The following is an 18,235-nucleotide window of genomic DNA, read 5'->3' as shown; positions in this document are numbered from 1 at the left end:
TACCTGTAGGTCCTTTTGCATGCTGAGCCCTTATGCATGGGTCTACAAAGAAAACCACAGTACACTTTATGAAAAAACCCATTTCCCCATTCCTGTCTCTTCATGTCTATAGGCCACAGGCCAAATGCAGCCTGCTGCTGGGTTTTGTATGGCCCTTGAGCTAAGAACGGTTTTTACATTTTTTAAAAATGGTTGAAAGAATTAAAACAAAAATGGTATTTCATGACACATAAAAATTACATAAAATTCAAAAACCCACCGTCCATACCTAGGTTTATTGAATACCTGCGACCATTTGTTTACCGTACATCGCCTACGGTTGCTTTCACTACAAAGACAGAGCTGAAGAGCAGTAGAGACTCTCTGCTCCACGGCATCGAAATCATTCATTATCCGGCCCTTTCCAGCCAAAGTTTGCTGCCTCCTGCTTTGTTCAGTGGAGAAAGAGGTGACTGGCAATATTCAGGAGGGAGTATGACATTCTTTACTAGTAAAACGAGTGCCCAGGAGAGGGGCGGGAGCAGATTTGAGCCCTGGTCTCGAGCCTCCTCATCATTCTGTCCTGAATAGGCACAGGGCCACGCAAGGACCTGCACCAACGGGGCGGAGAGGGAAAGGATGCACAGAGACGCCGGAGAGGGACCAGACAATCCCCAGGCCGGCAGCCTCTGCCTGTTCCTCTGTCACGTATCTAAATAAGGAAGAGGAGCCTGGAGGGGAGGAGGTCTCCAGCCCGGATTGGGAAAGGAGTCCCAGCTGCCAGCCACTGAAGGCCCACCTCCCTCCGTGCCGCAGACTCGTGGAGGTGGAGAAGGGGAGCAGTTTCAGAAGGCGAAGTAACAGCTTGGCTAAAAAACTGGGGAGAACCACAACAGGGGGAGCAGCCTCCCCCGATGCCCACAGAGTGCTTCCCAGACCTGAGGGGCCCCTGGGAGGGGTCCTCACCACACAGGCGATCCTAGCCCGGCGAGCTGGTCCTGAGTGTGAGATGTTCCTTGGTGACTGGATTCTGCCCAGAGAGCAGTTTATTCTAAATATTTGGGGAGTTGAATAAAAATGACTTGGCAATGAGACTATACACCTCAAGGAACTGTTTTTAGCCATTTTTTAAGTTTCTCCTTTCAACTGAAAATATTGGAAACTGATATGAACTCTCACTAATGTCATTTTCCCATACTCCTCTCTTATTCATCTTTTGTTTGCAACTGAATTAGGCAAGCTGCTAATTCAGAACAATACCTAATTGTTTTTGTAGTCCTTTCATTCCACACTTATTAAGCACTTGTTAGTGGCAAGGCACTGTGCCAAGTATACGTGAAAGGAAGCGGAATGAATAAAATAAAGTCTCAGCCCCAGAGAGATTCACAGTTCAGTAGGAGATACATAATATAATTAAAAATAACAGATACTTAATACTGGGGAGAAACCGTACGGGTACGAGTGCATCTTCAGGGTAAGTTGCTGGGTTGTGTGGTTTGCAGAGTAAGACGCTGAGCCTGAAGACAGAAACAGACCTTCCCCGGGGCGGTCAGAGGGCTCTGGCGAAAGGCGGTTTCCGAGCCAACTGCCTAAGACTGGTTGGAAGAGCGCCCCCATCAGAAAACCTAGAATGTTTGCTAAAAAGCACGGCAGCCTGCTCTCGGTCCTGTGGAATCGGTCTCCAAGGCCGGACCGCGCTCTGCCCCATTAACCAGCTCCGGGGGTAGATGCTGGGACACTTCCCAGCTGGAGACATGGGCTAGGTGAGTGGTTCCAGGACCCCAAACCAGAGTACCTATGGATGATGCTTGGCATCAGCAGTTTGTAACACTCACCAGGTGACCCCAAGGTGCCACCACGTTTGAGAACCAGTGTTCTAGCCCCGATGCTCCCAGAACGTCAGGCAAAGAATAGGCTTTACCTATCTCAACAGAAATGTAGACTTTTTCCATGTCATTGATCTAAGCGGACATCTGCTTTTAACTATTAAGCAGCCCATTGTTTTCATTTTGTCTGATCCATCCTCCAAGGTCTTGGACTTTGCAATCCAAGCTTATAAGCCAGCACCACGTGAAGAAACAGATAAGGTGAAAAACACGGTCCAACAAAAGTGACAGATAAGCAACAACATGAAAATGCTAACATCCAGGGTGTCCAGGGGGCTTTGGGGACACAGAAAGGCCTAACCAGGCAGGAATCAGGGTGCTGATGGTAGTCTGGGAGAGAAAGTCTCTAAAGGATTCTCAGAGAAGGAGGCCCTGGTGCTGAGTGTGAGAGGAATGAATGGCCTCCCAGGGAGGCAGCAGTGGCCAGCAAAGCCGACACCCGCTGCAAAGGCATAGTCATGGTGGACTATCTGGAGTGAGATGTGGTCGTCAAGTGTCCCTGGCCTGAACGATCACTCAGCGATACCACCGGTCCCTTCAGGGCCTAGAATAAGCATTGTTCTGGCCTAGAGAGTCTCAATCAAACCGTAGATTAGAATCATGTGGAATATTTTAAATAACATCCAGGCCTCACCACCCAACATTCTCATTTCATGAGACACTGGCACCTCTATTTTTAAAACAGTCCTTGTGCGATTCCAGGAGGTCGAGAGTCACAGGCGGTGTGTTAGTGAACAGAAGCTGGCCTTGACCACAGGCTGCACAGAATCTCCTGGGTGGCTAGAGGTGCCTGGGGCTGGAGGCCACCGCCGGCACACCCCAGCTCTCTCCACCTTCCTGCCCAGGCCTGTGGTCACATTACTGCCTTCACAGGGGAGAGACCCAGGCTGCAGGGTTCCCAGGAGGCCCACTCGCCTTGCACAGATGAGGTTGAGTGATCTCTGGCCTCTCCCAGATGCTCAAGCTGCCTCTCCTGCATTCCTGCATTCCTGCATTCCTGGGAGCATTTCTACTAGCACACTGCTCATTTCAGCAAGACGGGGGCCTGTGTTCTGGGGGGAAGCCCTCGAGTACAGCAGACCCTAGATGCATCCCCAAGGAATACATGTAAATACTCGTCAAAAACCGAAATTCATGAATTCTGCCAGAATGCGTAATAAAATTTCTCCCATTAAATTCAGTGAAATGAACTAAAACATTGCAATCAAATGCTTAATGAAAATAATGGAATAGAGAGAGAGGAATGGAAGTGGTGAACCAGCAAGAGCAGGATGCTGGCAGTTAGCTGCGTTTACCCACCAGCCGAGTGACTCCTGAGCCACCATGGCCAGACCGCATGTGATTCAAATCTGTGCTCAAACAGAGGAACAAATTGCTACAGGTCATAAATCTTCTGGGTCATCTGCAAAGAGTCGAAACCAGGAACGTTAAATCCGTAAATGCCAAGGGTGCCTTCGTATATCAAAATGAACATTGGTGCCGACAGCCCGAGTGTGAGTGAGAGAAATGTGCCAGTGCATCTATGTGGGAACAGGACAGATGAAAGTCTGCCCACCGAATCTATGAAACAATATCGCTACCGCCCCCCATTCTTTGAAGCCACAGATGGGTACAATAAACAGATTTTTCTGAATCAAACTCAGGGCAAGTGATTTGAGAAATTTCTTTTTTCTGAGTTGTAAATGTCTTTATAAAGAAGGGCTCCGAAGAGGACCCCAAAAAGTTACAAAAAGGAAGATGCTGACAGGAAGTGCTGACGCTGGACAAGGGACCTGTACTGAAGGAGGCATGAGGTTCAGTTCGCACAGCACTGAGGTGCAGGTGACATTACATCCAAACAGCCAGTCCTGGGACGCCCAGGGCGGTCGGAGGGTGAGTCTGGAGATGAAGGGCAAAAGGCCAAGACAAGTCACAATGAAGAGGCAAACAGTGTCCTCCTCTGAAGACACCAAAGCAATTACATAAACATCTAAACGATTGTAGAGTTCACTCCGGGGAGGGAAGGAAGGGGGAGAAAAAGATCTGAGGGGAAATTTTAACTTCAAAGTGACTGAATTATAAACCTGAACTTGCTGAGAAAATTGTGAGTTGGACTGGGTTTATTTGGAAATGACTAAATTCAAAACTTTCTGCTGAGTCAGAAATTACGTTATTGTCAGAAGATCAAGAAGACAGTTTCGCACATCCGAGTAAGTAGTTGGAAAACACAGAGCGGTCTCTCGGGCTTTGTTTATTTTCTCCTCCTCGCATGGGCAACGTCCCTCCTTTCGCGGAGTCCAGGATAAGAGCCGTGGCCACTTCCTGAGATCTCCTTCCAAAGCCAATGAAGTGGGAGGTGGTCAAGCCAAGGCCACCAGCAGAGGCAGGCATATCTTTCTATTCATTTGTTCACTCACTTATTCCACAACTACTTGCTTTGTGCTCCACAACCTGGAACTCTGGATCGGGAGGCCAAGGAGAAGTGTGAGAAGCCAAGAAAAACTACACCAGACTTTCCTCTAGGGAGACAGCCCTCCTTATAAACTTTTCTTAACAGAGAGTTTTGTGAGTGTGTGTGTGTGTGTGTGTGTGTGTGTGTGTGTTTAATGATAAAACCCAGTACAGATAGTCTTACAATAATTTGACTTATAATTTTTTTTTTTGTACATGCCCCTAGCAGGAACCGAACCTGGGACTCTCTGGTCCGCAGGCCGACACTCCAACCGCTGAGCCAAACTGGCCAGGGCTTGACTTACAATTTTTCGACTTTACAATGGTCCCAAAGTGATACACATTTCATAGAAACCATACTTCAAATTTTGAAATTTGATCTTTTCTCATGTATAGGGGATACAGTGCTCCCCTGTGATGTGGGCAGTGACAGCAAGATGATTTGGGCCAACTGTAGGCTAATGTGAGTGTTCTGAGCACACTTAAGGTCGGCCAGGCTAAGCTATGATGCTCAATAGGTTAGGTGTATTAAGTGCAGTTTGACTTTCAGTGTCTTCAGTTTACAGTGGTTTATAGGGAAGCAATCCCATGGTGAGCTGAGGCGCCTCTGTACGCCACTGTGTCAGGGAAAGGAGCACACACACCCCACACTGGGAGTGGAATGTCACATTGAGCTGCTTTTCTGGAAGGCAATTAGATACTATGTATCAAAAGTCTTTGAAATGTACATACCCTCTTAACCAGCAATTCCAATTCTAGGAATTGACTTAAGGCAATAATTTTTAGAGCTCAATAAAGTGTCGGGTGGTTAAGAACCAGTCCTTTTATCAACAGAATCTGAGTCTAGGTCCTAATTCCACTGATTAGCTGAATGCAATTTAGGGCAAATTGCTGAATGTGAACCTCAACTTGCTACGATGTTGAATGAGCCATCGCACAAGGCTGTCATGAAGATAAAGTGAGATCAAGCATAAATGCTCAGCACCAGCACAGCTGGCAAGATGTGCGAGGTCAATAAATGTTGTTGCTGTCCTTGTATTGTTTTCTATACATAAAGATGATGGTACCGGGCCCTGGCCAGTTTGGCTCAGCGGTTAGAGCATCAGCCTGCGGTCCCGAGAGACCCGGGTTCGGTTCCCGCTAAGGGCATGTACCTTGGTTGCAGTTTGTCCCCAGCCCTGGTTGGTCGTGCGGGTGGCAGCCACTCGATGTGTCCCTTTCACATCGATGTTTCTCTCTCTCTCTCTCCCCCTCCTACTCTATCTGAACAAAAAATGCCCTCGGATGAGGATAAAAAAAAAAAAAGATGATGGTACCGGGATGGTCAACACATCATGGTTGGTAAAAGGAAAAAGCCAAAATGTAATGAAAATATCTAATAATAAGTGATTGGTTAAATTTTGGCACATCCATGCAATGAAAGTTAGGCTGTCCTAAAAAATTCTATGGAAATGTATATATTTCTATAGAAAAATGTTCACAATGCATTGCTGGAGACAAAGCAGCAGATTAACAAACTAGCACATACAGCACAATCCACTTTTTTTCTATATGCATATATATGCACAGAAAAATATATTGAAACATAGACTCTAAGATATTAGATGGTTGTCTCTAAGAGAGATTATACATTGTTTAACCTGTATTGTCTTTGGCTTTTTATATTGAATTTATATTGTGTTTATAATCAGCAAAAAAAAATTTTTTTTTCATGATAAGGTCAGTTTTAAAATGCAAAGTCTCCTTGGGAAGTCATAGGTAAATTTTATCAGATGATTATTAAAAAAATCAAGATGACCCCTCACATAAGAATTCCAATTAATAATGTAGAAGGGGTAAGGGAAATCGAAAAGCATTGCTGTAGGCAAGACCACCAAATGCATGTAAATTCACGGGTAAAAGTTTGAGAATATTTGTATAGTCTCAGAGTATCTCCCTCAAGATAATTATTAATTACCAAGGGGAAACAGTAGTTTTACAAGGAAGAAGTCTTGGACCTAGATTAACAATTACCAGCAATGAGACATATCAGCATGATGAACCCCCTGATATGATACCTTGTGTGAGAAGCACATGTCACTTCTGTGGTATTCTTGCCTCAAAAAAGCAGAGCTTCCATCTCACCATGAGAATACATCATACAAACTCAAATTGAACAACAGTCTATAAAATATGTGACCAGTTATCCTCAAGAGTATTGAGGTCATGGAAGACAAGGGAAGGCCAAGAAGTCGTCGCAGCTTAGAAGAGACAAAGAAGACATGACACTGAGTGTAATGTGAGCTCCTGGACTGGCTCTGAGAACAATTAAAGGACACATTGGGGGAGCTGGGGAAATGCAAATAAAGTCAGCAGTTTAGCTAATAGAATTGTCTGACTATTAATTTCTTAGCTTTGATCATTGTTAAATGGTTGTATGACACATAACATTAGAGGAAGCTGAATAAAAAGTAGATGAAAACTCTCTGTACAATTTTTGTAATTCTTCTATGTATAGAATTATTTCAAAATAAAAGATTTTAATATAAAGCAAGACAGGACAAGCCTAGGTACTTGGGGTTAGGCATTACTGGGGAAGTCCTCAAGAGGGACCAGACAGGAATGGTCAAAGTCCTATATCTTCTTATATTTGAATAGAAAAGGTTGCTTTTACAACTTGTTAAATTAAAACAAACATGGGGGGACATAGTACCTCCATTTCCAGCACATAATCACAGAGAACATTCAGACATATCAAAATCCAACATTTCTCTTTTGAATTGTCTCTCTTCAAAAGCCATAGTTTCCCTGTTCCAATTCATTAGTATATTTTTTTAATTCTCAATAATATTTTTTCATGTCATATCTGGGAGTCAACAAAAACTAAAGATCAAAGTCCTTTGAGTTTCAAATATCCCCAAAAGTATCTCTGTGGTTGCCCTTCTGTTGTTGTTGTTTGCTCTTTTAAAAGTAGATATGAAATGTTTGTTTCCTCAGTGCCTACTAAATTGGTATCTGATGCAGAAAGAAAATCACCAGTCTAGAAAGGCTAATTGACCTCATGACTCCTCAAGGAACAGATGTTTAATTTCTTATTTCAAGTCTCTTGGCAACTAAAACATGTAGCAACTACAAACACAACTAAATTTATGGGAGTTTACTATGTTTACTTGTATCGTCTCACTAATCCTTACAACAACCCTCTAAATGGATACAATACCATCTCCATTTTACAGCTGACAAAAATGAGGCTTAAGGAAATTAATTAACTTTTTCAAGGGCACTTATTTTAGTGGCAGAATTGGGTCCCAGTTGCCAGATATTCTGTAATTTATTGTTTATTTATTTTTAATACTTTTGTGAATATTCACTGATGAATGCCACAGGTATTAGAGATCTACACAGAAACTTCTGTAAATCCCAAACTGCTGGTTGAGGAAAGGCTGCCTATTGCATATAGGATTTGCTGGCATAGTTCATCCTTTCTACGTTGCATAGGCTAAGAATATATAGATCTGATTAGAACAAGACAAACCAAAACTATACCACGCAAATCAATTTAAGGACCAAATGGGAGCTCGCTGATCTAGGATTTCTCCTTAGTGATACAGAAATCCATTTTACATTTTAATATGCAAATTTCCAGTTGACTTCAGATGAACACTAGATTCCTTAATCACTATAATTCCACATGTGGAGACTTTTACTATAGGGAATAGACCACCTCCTTGTGGGTCCTCTCTTCCCTCCTCTAAACCATCCTATATATATCTGCTAGATTAATCTTCTTAAAGTTTTAATTACTTAATTCCTCAGCTGAAAAACCTTCAATAGCTCCATGGTGCCTTTGAAATATTGTCTAAATTCCTCAACAGTCTGGCTCTAACCCTTCTTTCTAATAAAATTTTATTATCAGGATAATATCTGTAACAACTAACAGAAACCCAACTCAACCTGACCTAAGTGAAAAACAAACTTATTTTCTCATATAACTAAGAGGAAAGAACTAAGAGGACCTTTGGGGTAACTTAATCTGGTAGTTCTGGTTCCACGTTAAAGGAAAACATGAATCCTTATTTTCCTACTCTGTCATGAAGCCTCTTCCCACCATTGCTTCTCATTCTTCAAGGCCCACATCTGCCATGGTTCATCCCTGTTGTCCCCGCCTGGAGCCTTGCCCTCCCCCTCTCTCTGTGACCCCATGGTAATTTCCACCTGTGTCTTTGGCCCTTGCTAAAATAGCCACTGACAACCACACCCTACCTGCTATACTAAACAACAGGCGCTTTGAGGGCTGAGTCCAAGTCCAGCCCTTCTCTGTCCCCATTTCCTGACTAGTCCTTTGTACATAGGCTCTCAATAAATGAGCCAATCAATCAGCAGACAAGTCAACCTTATGGCAAAATCTATGCAGTTACTAACCCTAAAGCAACATTTCCTTCCTCTTATTTGGTGGTCTTCAGGGCCTAACACAAACAAGTTTTCATTTTTTTAGCTAAATGTGCCATTCTCATTAAATAATAAAGAGGACTTCCTTTAAAAAAAAAAAAAAATCAAATTTAAGAACACTCCTAAACCTTGGGACAGAGGACAATCACATTGGGAGGAGGTGTTTTCTGCAGAAAATATAACTTGGAGCTGAAGAGCTGTTCCAAAATCTAAAGCTGTTCCAGGACCCAGGCTAAGCCTGCCTCACACTGGTGATGCTTCCTCTGTGTCCCCTACTAACCTGTGCATTAGCCTTATCTAGTGAGACGCCAAATAAAAACCAACCACCTCGGCACACTCACTCTCTAAACCCATTCAAAGGTGTGACACTGACCTTCTCTAAGAGTTACCTGCCCAGGAGTGGAGTCCAAAAGAAACACACAAGGGAGTACGGCTTAGGGGAAATTACATGGTCAAATCAGGCTCCCGGGACCACCTCCTTACCCATTATCATTTACCATATAAGCCACTGGTTGTTTTTGTTGTTGTCTTTATTTCTGCAGTTACTAACAGCAGCAAAGAAGTCAGCAAAGGGCAACGTGATGCCTGTATGCCTAAAGTGCTATGTGGCGAGAATGAACGTGTGCTTTGTTGTAGGATGAGGTCACCAGTCTGGCAATGGGATTCATTCAATCACTCATCCTAAAATATTTAATAAGTGTCTATTAGGTACTATGTTAATCATGAGCTTCAAACTTCTTTGTGGCCAGCAGCAAAAACCAGCTCTTTCTTCTCCCAGAGCCACCTCCCTCATCCTTGACCCAGGAGCTCAAGGTCCCCCGAAGAGTGGGGCTCAAGGTGAGCAGCTTTCATGAATGTTCTGCCCGAAGTCACAGTGTAGATGCAGCCAAGCTTCACCCAAGGCTGTTTCTGTGTCAAACCAGTTGGCCATGCCCCTAGACTGCTAAGTGGGGACTGGCGGGGGGGAGGGGCTACCCTCTCATCTCTTTGAGAGAAAGCTTGTAAGAACATCACCTTTGACTCGCAGCTAAAGCCTCAATGTGGAACATGGGACAGAGCAATTCTTTGGCTATGCTGAGCCAGGGTGATCACCCTAGTACTGAATTCTGGGGGTCCGATGGCGATGGACAGTGGCTCAGAAAGGCAACTGCTAATGAGGAGACAGCTCTCTCTTCCATCATTCGTTCATCTATCATGCATTGATTCATTCATCCAACAAACATTTATTGAGAGAACCTTCTATTTACCAGGTTCTCTGCCCCTAAAGATGTGACAGTCAGGGAGAGAGACACACAAATAATTACCAGGTGCGAAGACCAGCACCATTATAGAAATAAGCACAGAGTGAGGAGCACCGGGAGGAAATGACAAACTGCCTGGAGAGTCAAAGACGGCACAGACAGGAGGTGACGGGATCAATGAAGGATGTAAACACCAGAGCATCACAGCCCACAAGCTGTTTCTAAGCATCCCAGGTAAAAGCAAGAATGAGATGTGAGTGGTTTTACTTCAAATACAGGAAGAGTTGGAAAAGGACAGGTCAGGACTTCTCAGCCAAATATGAAGATGGAATCATTGTGTGAAGACATCCCAAGTTGCTAATCATTGTTTTATTGACAATAATAACTTCTTCCTGGGGCCTTTCTCTGTTCCTCAGTTCCTTATTTTTTGTGGGTAAATATCCACCTGCTATTTCACAGTACTCCTGCTTAATTGGCAACCAGCTGCCTCTAGGAAATAAGATACTATGTTCAAGTGTAACTATTTTTTCCACCCCCATCTTAGAGAAAAAGACTGAGTACAGAAAATATATTCTTAAAACAGAGACTTCCACCAGGCTGGTGTGGCTCAGTGGTTTGAGCATCAACCCATGAACCAAGGGGTTGCTGGTTTGATTCCTGGTCAGGGCACATGCCCAGGTTGTGGGCCCGATCCCCAGTGTGGTCAGTTGATATTTCTCTCTCTCTCTCAAATCAATAAAGAAAAAAAAAAATTTTTTTTAAATAAAATAAAATAGAGAACTCCTTTTTAAAAAAAGTGGCACTATGGTACAAAGTTAGTGCTGAGAATTCTGTTATCTAGGTGTTGGCTCAGGATAGGTGAAGACTATACAATGTTGATGGCATTTCACAAAGCTACTGGAGCAGACCTATTCAAATGGAGTGATTACTTCTTAATTAAATCAAAGAATTAGCTCCCTGAATTATCCCTCTTGAGAGTGTGTTTTATTTGAAAATTTTATGGCCCTTGGAACTTTTAAGCCTCTTCAGTGTAAAATGTCCCTAGCCTCAGAGCTGGGTGTTTGGGTCAGCTGGGTGCTGTACTGGTCATACAGGTGCACTGGACATGCCAGCGAATAGGAGCACTGGGAAAAGAGTGCCCTGCCCACCTGACTGGATGCACTCACGAGTAAGACCACCCTGACTGGTAAAGAGAGAAAAACAAAAACATTACGTACACCTGATTAAAGCGCAGCCCAAAGACATAAATTCCTAAACCAAAGAAGAAATAGTGGGACCCCAGGCACCTGGATTCTTGGAGTAGACAAGATTTGCCCGTGAGGGGTATATAACCTACTGAGTGAATCGTACTTCTAGAGTCCTTGTTTCTATTTATTTGTTAACATTCGTGTTAACAAATAAAACAAACAGTTGATTTTTTCATCTTAGACAACATTAAGATTGTGATACAGAAATAAAAACACAGTGTCTTATAGATGTAGCAGATTAAGGCCCAAAGAAGTTCAATAGCCTTTTTATAGTCCCAAAGAACTTCATACTATAAGAAATTACATGGCGAACCTCTCCAGACTGGAGGTGGCAATTTTCCTACAGACAATTCTCATCCAGGACATGTATCTGACCTTGAAGGGGCGATGAAAAATGCTTCAGAGGAGCATGTAGGTGTTCCCTCCAGGTGTTCACAAACATTATAACAAATCATAACAATTTGGAATTCAAGAAAATGTAATAAAGTTTAACTCCTTTTTACAGATGAGGAAGATGAGGCCTCAGGGGACACAGTGACCTCATTGAAGCAGTGCAACTACCAAAGTATCTGAAAAAGCCAAAACTTACACTCAAGCCATCTGATTCCAACTTCGAAACTCATCTTCAACTGAAAAAAAAAAAAAAGACAATGAGCAACAATAAGAACAATAAACTCTCTCCTTTTTCAAAGCTAGTGAGCATTCTTATGAACATCTGCGATTTCATGGAAATACCGGCCTTGGGTTTATTTTTTGAACTAGTCTTCATTCCCAGGCCCTCCCCCTCCTTGGGGAGTACCATTTGTCTGCTGCCTGCTATGGAAAGTGAGGCTCTTTTCATGACTGTAACGGGAGCCTGGAGCTCTAGCTTTCCGGGAATACCTCCATATTCCACACGCTCTTACCCTTCTTGGTTTTATCGGTTCCCCAGCTAGATTAGAAAATATCTTTCTTCTCCTAAGAAAATCTCTCGGAGGTGGCAGGTTGGTGCTTTGAAAGCACTCTGAGGAAAGAGCAGGAATGAAAGTCAGTCGGAAGACAAAAACACGTCCAGAGTTCTCTGCGCCTGTGAGCACGTGCCCCCTGGACTACTGCACCTGCATATTTGTTCTTGGTCTGGACCTGTTTCCATATCCTGGCACCTGCTTCTGGACCTCTGGACCCATGAGTGCCTGGTTGGACCCACTGGAAGTTGTCACCCATCTGCACCCTAGCATCTACCTGCTTTCCTCTCAGCCCCCTCTTCACCTCTCCCTGACTGGGAATCAAACGGGCGACTTCTTGGTGGTCGACGCTCCACCACTGAGCAGCACCAGCCAGGCAGCTGGGTGAAATTGTCATCACAGGCCTGCATTTGGGAACAACTGCCCTAGGCTCCAGAGGTCAGATATCTTCAAGAGCCAGGCCAGTAACAAATCACTGCATCAGCACACGGGGCAAAGACAGAGTGAGGAGAGTGCGGCATTGGCTTGGAATCTGAAATTTAAGGGATGCCCCAAAAAACTCAGTAATTAAGATAAATAATATTTTAATATAGCAAAATTAATGCAGAAATCCATCCATTTTAAATAAATCTTCTATAAAGACAGGGTCAGTATTGTATTGATTTTTCCTTCTGCCACAACCCTAATATGACTCTGTTATTACCAGGTGCATGACTGCAACTCCCAGTGAGAACAGAGGAAGTTAGAGCATCCATGCCGCACAGTGTTCCCATTCATTACAAAGTGCCATGTTGACTGAACATGGGGTCCCACCTGTCCTCTCTGGCCCTAGTGTGTCTACCGATTCATGAATATCAAGCGTCCCAGCACTCCTCTAGGGAAGACGGGTAGGTCAAGGCAGATTAGCCAGTTTTCTTTATAAAAGGAATTAATAAACTTCATGGAGAATGAAGGATGCATTGGAAGTAAAAAACTCAAGTCTGACAACTCTCCAAACGAAGAGGAAAAGAGGGCTGTCCTGTAAACACTGCTGCGGTTGCCAAATGGAGAAGGTGTCCTTTCTGCGGGGGTAAAGGGTCAAGGCCCATGAGCTCAGTCTACGGACCCTGTTTAGATGTCAGCAAGAGGAGTCAGTGCCTTCTGGTGGCATTCTGATGCTCTTCCTATGCCTGAGGGGGAGGAAGACAGGCAAAGGAAAAGGGTGAAATATATCTCCCTGAAAGGCACTGAGACTGTAAAGCCATTCTGTGGTCTAATCTTAATGGTTCATATTTATTGAGCACTCCCAATGCTCAGCACTTTATATACATTATCTTTTTCATACTGATAACATCTCTATGAGGAATGCATTATCCTTTTTCCATGATGAAGAAACCGAGGGTCACAGTAGCGGAGCTGGGATTTGAATCCAGAGAGTCTGATTCCAGAGTCTGCAAGCTTAACTGCCTCATTAGACTGCCTCTTAGGAGTTAAGAGAGGTAGGAAGCACATGCCCAAAATAATATTGATGGAAGGGTGTCTAGAGAGTATGCAAATCTGTCAATTCCCCCCAGACATTTCATATTTCAGCCTTGGATCAAGCAAGAACATTAGCCTGCTTTACAGCCATCGGCTTGATATTGAAGGACATTATGATCTATCACTGAAGGACAAAACCAATTTCACACAAAGATACTGTTGAAGGTACCATCCACTACCTTGACACAGTATCCTTTTTCCCAAGACCCATGGGGAAACATTTCCTGTTACTCTCAGTATCAGGAAAAGCTGAATTTTCCTAAATGGTCACTTTGTTTACAAATGTGAACAGAGTAAATTATCTTCCTCTTTGGTTTCCATCTTTGTTATAGCTGCTGGTAATTGTTAAACTGAATTTATATCCCCCATCCAGAAATTCTCCAGGACCATATACCTATAACATGGCTTTTTGTATACTATGTTCATTCTTTGCTATATTAGTTTCTTACCTATATTCTCCTTTGGTACTGCATTCCACAGCTCTTTATTTTATCCTTTCTTTCATTTTGTACACTGGCTCTAATCTCTTCTGGAAAGAGGTCTTGAATGAATAGATGAATAATAGTCAAACAATCAGATGTGGTTTTGTTTGTTTGTTTGTTTGTTTGTTTGTTTTTTAATGAATTGAAAGAGATTCATGACACCTATTCAAATCCCGGAATCCCAAATCAGAAGACTTGAAAGACTTGATCAATAAGGCAGGGCCGGTGGGAACCCTGTGATCAATAGAGGTGGTAGCAACACAGCAACTAGCAAAGCCATGGAATGAGTGGAAAGGGTGAATAATGACCTCATGCTGGCAAAGAGAGGAACATTAATGCTCTCCCCAAAAGCATGTGAACCACCCTGGGAACCCTGTCAATGAAAACTTTGGAGGACTGGGTTTCTATTTATGAGGCTGATAAAGGCTTCAACCTAAAACTTCTATTAGCATAACCTACACGCTCTTGAGTCCATCATTTGGGCTGCAGTGTCTTGGGAGACATGATTATACCCGAGCAAGACTGAGCCATACTTTTGCATTGGTTTGCTTCATTAGTAGGTCCAAATCATGATTATACTTTTAGGTACCAAGTTTTAACCTAAGTCTTACAAATCATTAATTTATCTCACTTTTGAGGACCCCCCAAATGCTCCCAAAGCTACCCCTATATTCAAGTTATTCAAATCTTTAGCTATGACCTGACCCAATAATACGGCCCTAGCAAAGCCAGGTTAATTAGTCTGTTCCAAATGGTCAGCAAAAGAGAGGACTGTCCAAGAGAAAGGTAATTGGGCTGAAGAGGAATCATAGGAGAGGAGGTCTGGTTAGGACCTTACTCAGACTGTAGAAGCAAATACACTCTAAACTCTGTTTGAGGTTCCCCCTGTTGGGTCCTGACTGACAGACTGATTGAGCATGTTGCCCTTTGTCTGGGCAGTGATCTGGAGCTTAATGATGATCATCCCAACAGTTTTCCTCAATGACTATACCTGCCATAAGAAAATATCCTGTGCTCAGAGCACCCTTCTACTTCCTAGATGGGATGCTACTTGATTCATGAATTTTGTAATAAAGACAATTAAGACTTTCAGTCAAGGTGGCAGTGTAAGTAAATAAGCACTTGAATCCTTCCCACAATGACATCAAAATTACAACTAAACTACAGAACAACCATCACTCAGAACCACCTGAAATCTAGCTGAATGGAAATCCTACAACTAAGGTTTTAAAGAAGAAGACACGTGGAGACTGGCAGGAACGGTGAAGACCAGAACTCATGTGTGGCAAATAAAAATCTAGAGGGTTATCTCAGTGGCAGAGGTCCCCTCTAAGGAGCAAGGGGTTCCAGACCTACACCACACACCCCAGCCCAAGGTTCCAGTGCCAAGAAAAGTCCCATAACCTCGGGTTATAAAAACCAGCGGGGATTGAGGCTGAGGGAGATGGAGGCTGAGGGAGTCCGGGGAAGTTCCTCTTACAGTGCCTGCAAACGGACTTACTCAGACTCGCTCCCTCTGAGCTCCAGCACTAGAGCAGCAGCTTGAAAGGAACCAGGGACACGTGAGGAGGAACTGAGTTGTCTGGCATTAGGGTGAGAGCTGAGTGGGGAGCAGCTTCTTCCAGACAAAAGTGCTGGCAGAGGCATTGTTCCTTTGATGAGCCCTGCCTCCACAGAGCCAGCAGACAGGCACCACAACTGAGTCTTCATCAACCTGGCTCAAGATCTGTCTTGGTTCATGCTTCAGACTTTTCTAAAATCACTCAAACAAGCAGCATCTGGCCTTAGTATGCCCCAACTTCTCACTAAGTGACCCTAGGCCCAGCTCTCACTAAGTGACCCCAGGCCCAGCTCTCACTAAGTGACCCTAGGCCCAGCTCTCACTAAGTGACCCTAGGCCCAGCACTAGCAGCAGCCAGCTTGGTTCACAGCTCAGCCTTTCCTGGGCTCTCCAAGCAGCAACCAGCAGATCTCTGTAGCTCATGCTGGGAGGCTGTGGGCAGAACACTGGTTGTGGCTGACCTTGGCCTCCACCTCCTGGGAGGCCCCAGAGCCAGCACACCCAGTGGACAGCTTCAGACCATGTCCAAGCACCACCCAACCACCTCCACAAGTGACACACTCAAGGGGCAGACTCATTGGGCACCAGAGCTCCATTGAAGTAAGTCCTATTCTGTGGGATTGGCCCATGCACAGCTGATCCTCCACAGAGGTCTCAGTCAGTCTCACACCCAACTGGCCTGGGGGTAAATTCCTCCCATTGACATGCCAACAACAATCAAGGCTCAACTATGACAGGAGTCTGTGCACAGACCACATGGAAGTGACAGGCAAGTACCCAACTTGGGTAACTGAAGAGGCTCTGCCACTGAGCCCTACAGGTCACCTACTACATAAGGCACTCTACCAATCCTGGGAAACATAGAAGCTCCACCTAATCCACAGAATCCAATACAGGGAGGCTGCAAAAATGAGAAGACCAAAAAACATGTCCCAAATAAAAGAACAGAACAAAACTCCAGAGAAAGAACTAAACAAAGTGAAGACAAGCACTCTATCAGGTGCAGAGTTCAAAACACTGGTTATAAAGATTCTCAATGATCTCAGTGAGAACATCAACAAAGAGATAGGAAACATGAAAACAGAACTAGAAAACCTAAACAAGAACCAGCCAGAAATAAAGACTACACTAACTGAAATAACTGAATACATTACAGGGAATCACCAGTAGAGTAGATGTGGCTGAGAATCAAATCAGCAATTTAGAATTTAAGGAAGCAAAACACACCCAATCAGAATAGCAAAAAGGGAAAAGAATATAAAAAAATAAAGATAGTGTAAGGAGTCTCTGGGACAACTTGAAGTGTATCAACATTCACATCATGGAGATGCTGGAAGGAGAAAAGAGCAAGAAATTGAAAACTTGTGTGGAAAAAAAATAATGGCAAGACATATTCAAAGTGATGCCCTGGCCAGTGTCGCTCAGTTGGTTGGAGCATCATCATGTAAACCAAAAAGTGGCAGATTTGATTCCCAGTCAGGGCACATACCCAGGTTCCCAGGTTGTGGGACACAAATCTGTTTCTCTCTCAACTCACTCTCTTTCTCTTTCTCTCTCTCTCTCTCTCTCTCTCTCTCTCTCTCTCTCTCTCTCTCCCCACCCCTCCCTTCCTCTCTCTAAAAAGCAAACAAAATTTTTTTAAACAAATATAAAGTGATGTAAAGCAAAGACCTACAACCTAGATTACTCTACCCAGCAAAGCTATCATTCAGAATCAGAGGACATATAAAGAGCTTCCCAGACAAGAAAAAACTAAAGGAGTTCATCACCACCAAACCAGTGTTACATGAACTGTTAAAGCAGGGGTGGGAAACTTCTTTTCTGCCATGGGCCATTTGGATATTTATAACATCATTTGTGGGCCATATAAAATTATCAACTTAAAAATAAGCCTGCTATATTTATATTTGGCCAAACATTCAATTAACTCACCCCTAACGTGATGGCTAGAACTGCTTCTCTTTGGTGAGGCATGTGATGTTAGTGGGTATTGATGATGTTGCTACTCACAACTGCTTTTCCAGGTTTGTGTCTGGAGCACAGTCGACTCTTTGCGACAGTAAATTTTGAAAAGAACTGCTTGCAGCGTAAGTTTTTTCAAACACAACTGCATATTTCAATGCATATCTCTTCAAAGTGAGAAATTCATCATTGCTTATGTAATGTTTATAGAACTCCAGCAGACGGAGGTGGTTGTACCTAGCTTTCAGCTCATCATCACTTTGCAGCTGAATGATTTTGTGTTGTAGGTGATCAGGCATATCAGCTGGTTCCACATTGAACGGTGTAGCAAAGATGTTCAATTCCATTTGTTTACTTTACATGTCCTTTACTCTTTCATTAAATGCCTCAATTAGTTTCACACATTCACCAACATACTCAAGCGTCCTAGAAGGCTTTTGTCCTTCCAGACTGGGGAAATGCACTGTATTATTCCTTTTGAGTTGCACTTTCCTCAGCCTTAATTTAGCTTCGATTATTTCACATTTGAAAGCAGGGAGCTGAGAAGCTGGCTGGGG

The sequence above is a fragment of the Molossus molossus genome, unplaced genomic scaffold (genome assembly GCF_014108415.1).
Source record: "Molossus molossus isolate mMolMol1 unplaced genomic scaffold, mMolMol1.p scaffold_m16_p_5, whole genome shotgun sequence".
In the NCBI taxonomy this organism is placed as follows: domain Eukaryota; kingdom Metazoa; phylum Chordata; class Mammalia; order Chiroptera; family Molossidae; genus Molossus; species Molossus molossus.
Note: the sequence above shows the minus strand (reverse complement) of the source record.